The sequence below is a fragment of the Amblyraja radiata genome, unplaced genomic scaffold, assembly GCF_010909765.2.
Source record: "Amblyraja radiata isolate CabotCenter1 unplaced genomic scaffold, sAmbRad1.1.pri S66, whole genome shotgun sequence".
NCBI lineage: Eukaryota > Metazoa > Chordata > Chondrichthyes > Rajiformes > Rajidae > Amblyraja > Amblyraja radiata.
In genome coordinates this window covers 666,891-672,375 of record NW_022630160.1, presented here as the reverse complement: position 1 = coordinate 672,375, position 5,485 = coordinate 666,891, and positions in this window count along the sequence as shown.

Genomic DNA, 5,485 nt, shown 5'->3' with positions numbered 1-5,485 from the left:
ACACATAATCAGGAATTGTAGTGAACCAAGAGGGCCTGAGCTATAGGGAAAGGTTAAGAAGACTAGGACTCTATTCCTTGGAGCTCAGGAGGATGAGGGTCGATCTTAGAGGTGTAGAAAATCATGAGAATATTCTCCTACTCTGGGAAAGATGCACAGTCTCTTGTCCAGAGTAGAGGAATTGAGAACCAGAGGTTTAAGGTGAGGCGGGGAAAGATTTAATAGGAACCTGAAGAGTAACTTCGTCACACAAAGGATGTATGAAATGAGCTGTCGGAGGAGATGGTTGAGGCAGGTACTATCGCCATCTTTAAGAAACATTTAGACAGGTTCATGGATAGGACAGGTTTAGAGGGAAGTGGACCAAATGCAAGCAGGTGGGACTAGTGTAGTTGGGACATGTTGGTCAGTGTGGGCAAGTTGGGCGGAAGGGTCTGTTTCCATGCTGTATGACTCTAGAACCACAGTTGTAACCAACACAATACATACAAGTGCTACCTGACTGAAATTGATTCTGCAAATCCTTCCCCTGACCTGTTATTTTCTTGTAATCGAATGCACGTTCCAAACAGAACAGCTCCTCAGAAGAGGCTTTCCACAGCCTGTTGATGGTTTCGCTGAAATGAATCACAAATATATATTTTATAATTGTGTTTTTGCAATATTTTGATTGGTAGATTCTGGTGAGACCTGGGTTAGATCTCTGGAAAGAACATATTGTCATGCAGCACTTTTCTATGGTGAGCTGTTTTGGGGATATCCTCAATGAGTGCATTTCCTTGATTTCTTAATTACTCTCATATTATGTATTATTCTTCCTTCATACAAAATTCTCCAGAGTGGACTTTAAATTTATTCCAGTTCATTTCACAAGCATCGCTTTCCTTTAGTCATTTTCCACTATTTTAAAAGGTTACTTAGTAATCATTCAGTTTGTCATATTGAACATGATATTTGATTTATGATATAGTCATGATACTTAAGCCGAGGAAATTTGTATAGAAATAGAAACAGGAAGAAGCTTAGTGGACGAAAAACCTTTGTGTTATTCAATGATTGGCTTCACCTCCACTTTCAGGCCTGATCCTCATCACCCACGATTTCCCTTCAACATAGAAATATTTCCATCTCAGTCTCAAATATACCTAATGATCCAGCATTTACAACTCTCTGGGATAGAGTATTCTAAAGGTTCACTATCAACCGAGAGAAGAAATAAAAAACAAAACCCTTTATGCATAGTACTGGAGGAACTCAATGGGTCAGGCAGCATCTGGGCAGGGAACCTCATCTCAGCCTTATTCTGATCTGGTTTTTGATTCCATCAAACCTCTTCAATATTGTATATTTTTTCAGCAAGATTCACTCCTTTTTCCAAACTTTGAAGAAAAGGTAAAACCTAGTGTTAGAAACTTACAGGTGCATCCTAATATGGCAATATATCACCAATATCCTTCTAGATTTAGGGACAGTTTCTTCCCAGTAGTTATCAGGCAACTGACCCGTCCTCTAACCAGCTAGAGATCGGTCTCGACCTACCATCTATCTCATTGGAAACCTTCAAACTATCTTTAATCTGACTTTTAGACTTTATCTTACACTTTATCCTGTATCTGTACACTGTGGACGGCTTGATTGTAATTATGTGTAGTCTTTTCGCCAGCTGGATAGCATGTAGCTAAAAGGCTTTTCAGTGTACCTTGTGACAATAATAAACAAAACTAAATCTTTTCCTAAGATAGACACCAAGTGCTAGAGTAACTACACATGTCAGGCAGCATCACTGGAGAAAAAGCATAGGTGATGTTTCGGGTCAGGCCCCTTTTTCAGACAGAAGTCTGAAGAAGTATCCCAACCTGAAATATCACCCATCCCTTTTCTCCAAAGATGCTGCCTGACACACTGAGTTAAGCCAGAACTTGGTGTCTATCTTTGGTATAAACCAATATCTGCAGTTTCTTGTTTCGAAACATTTTCTTAGATGGCTTTCCAAATCACAATAATCCACTTACAATGCAAGTGCTCCTCTCGTTCTCTTGATATTCCATCCTCTAAATGCACTCGTCCTGCAGTTTGTCTCTCTCCCTTATAGTCGAGCAAATGCATTACAATTATCAATCTGTTCAATCTCCCACTGATGCAGAAGGGCCATGCAAATCCTCGTGAAAGACGTTCTCCTTATTTCCCAATTATAGAGGAAGATGTGGTGGAGATGAATGAAATCTTGGTGTCCCTTATAATCAGAGATGGGTAATCAGTACTACTAATTATTCAGTGATTAGTTTAAAACATGATCATATTGACTTTAGACTTTGTAATTTATCGATACAGTGTGGAAACTGGCCCTTCGACCCACCGAGTCCGCACCGACCAGCGATATCCTCGTACACTAGGGAAAACTTACAATTTACAGAAGCCAATTAACCTACAAACCTGTATGTCTTTGGAGTGTGGGAGGAAACCGAAGCACCCGGAGAAAACCCACGCAATTACAGGAGAATGTACAAATTCCGTACAGACAGCATCCATACTCAGGATCAACCCTGGGTCTCTGACTTCCGGCGGCGTTATGGAGAATTAAGGCGCGGCACTGAGCTTCTCCCCCGAAAAAAATTGTAAAAGTCGTTTAAGTCAGCACCGATTTTTTTAAAAAACTCACCGAAGTCGCCTGGTGTTGTGTAAGGGTGTTATCATCAGAAGGTGACGTGAAAATCGGGGAGATTAATGGTGAAATCGGGTGTTTAAATGAGTTTAAATGAGCAGAGATAATCGTTCAAGGGCGCCAGAGAAAAATACTATCAGCCTTCAGCTCGAGGAAGTTTTGGATACTCTGCAAACGACAGAAGAAGAAGATTCTTACAGCCAAGGGTCTCTGCTTGAAATGGCAACAAAAGGAGACAAGAAGGAGAAAGAGGTGAAGCAAATGCTTTTAGATATGACTGCTACAATTAACATGACACTGGAGAAGATGCAAAGTATGGACTCTCACATGGAAAGTAACAAACAGAGTATGGAAACTAACATGGAGAGTATCTCTCAAAAAATTGATAATACTTGCAGTGAGTTAAAAGAACTCAAAAAGCAGTATAAGGAATTTGATAAGAGATTAAATTCAGAGTGTGTCAGAATTGAAAATGATTACAACAAGAAATTTAAAGGTATAAGTGATGATATCGGAAAGCTGGATGAGATAATGGAAGAGATGGAGAATGAGATAAAAGAGATTGTCTCGGAAATAAAGAATTTGAAACAATCACAGAAAACTGAAGAGGAAAAACTTGGAAGAATGACTGATAAATGTCTGGACCTGGATTCAGGAAATCGGAGATATAACCTGAGGATTCTCGGAGTAAAGGAAGGACGAGAGGGACATGAATCTCAAACATGTACTTTCGTTACTGACTTACTCAAAGATGTGTTGGAATTGTCGGAAGAACCAAGAACAGACGTCGCTAAACGAGCTGGAAGAGGAACAAATGATTCAAGACAGATAATTGTGAAATTCCGTGACATCTCTTCAGTGGAATTTATATTGAAAAAGATCACTCATGGGAAGAAGCTGACATACCGTGGGGATGATGTGCGAATATTTCGCGATTACTCTCCTGAGGTAGTCCAGAAAATGAGATTGTTTACACCGGCAAGACACACTTTGAGGGAAGTCCCGGGAGTAAGATATGGAATTTTGTTTCCCGGAAAAATGAAGATAACTTATAACGGCGTTGAACGCTCATTTGCAGCTCCCGGAAAAGCTTTAAAGTATGCAGAGGATATCGTTAAGAAAACATCGGGTCAAGCTGCCGACAATGAAGAAATCTGAACTTTTTACAAAGTTCTGAACTGATTAAAATGGCCGAGCTACCCAGACAATTATAAAGCTTATCTCGTTGGAATGTGTTATTCAGAGAGCTTGGTTATATTCAACCTTGGATGCAAAGCTCAAAGTTTAACCCCTTGGCACCTGCTTGTACGGTAGTTAACCCTTTGGTACCATGGGATATTATGTAAGAATACAGGGTGGATATATATGGGAAAGTTTAGATTAGATTAAGATTGGATAAATTAGAGGGACATATATACTTATATAATCGTGTATATGTTTGTTCTATATTTGTTTTGTTTTTTTATTCCTTATGTCTCTTTTTTCTCTCGGCTGTCACTAGCACTGATTTGATAAACTCATATAAGAAAAAACACAATATGAAACGATATGTAACTTTTTATGAGGATTCGCCTAGGGGGAGGAGCTCAATGTATAACAACATCACGGAGGTCTATACATTTTTTGCCATCGTTGATGGCTATTCGTCCTTAAGGTATCTTCCCTTAGATACCTTAATAGCACCTTTTTTTTTTAAAGCACAAGCAAGATTTTTATCTGTTTAATTTTTTTGAAAGTAATTGTGTATCACACTCTTTTTTTCTTTTTCTAAGGCACTTTACAAGAAGGAGATGCAATATAAATCTAATAAACCGGGATGACCACCCAAGTCCTAAAGTTCTGAGGTATTTGTTTGCACCATATGATTCAGGAATATTACCCTGATTTACAATGCAAGACGATAGACAAATAAAGAATGGAGGAATTACATTTTGTAGTTGGAATATACGGGGTGCCAACGAACCAATTAAGAGGGGTAAAATTTTTGCCCAACTAAAATCGTTGAAAAGCGACATAATGTTTTTGCAGGAGACACACATGAAACAACAAACACAAATAAGATTAAAGGCGAATTGGATAGGCCAAACATATTACTCCTCATTTACTTCTAAATCTAGGGGTACAGCTATTCTTATTAGGAAAGGTATTCCTTTTAAATTAAAGAATACCATATCAGATAAAGAGGGAAGATATATTATAGTTTCGGGTGAAATTTATGCAACCCCACTAACTTTGATAAATATTTATGCTCCGAATTTTGATAACCCCCACTTTTTTGATAAAATTATTGACATAATATCAGAGTTTAATTACCAAAATGTGATAATAGGGGGGGACTTTAACTGTGTTTTAGATTCATATCTAGATAAATCAGCAAAACAAAAGAAGAGTAATTTAAAATCTAAAACTAGCGAACTTCTAAATACATATATAAAAAATACGAATATAATAGATGTATGGAGATCTGCTAATCCAGTTGGAAGGGAATACTCGTTTTACTCTTCGGTGCATAAAACTTATTCAAGAATTGATTATTTTTTAGTGGATATGAAATTAATGCCATATACAAACAACCCAACATACCACATTAGTAGTATCTCAGATCACTCCCCGTTGACATTTTCAGTAAAATTTGAGGGAATGCCGGGAAAATTTTTTTTTTGGAGGTTTAATACACATATTTTAAATGACGTGCAAGGCTATCAATATTTAAAACAACAAATGGAACTTTTTTTCGATACAAATGATATACCAGGTACTTTGCCTTCTTTATTATGGGAAACTTTTAAGGCATTTATGAGAGGAATTATAATTTCATATCAA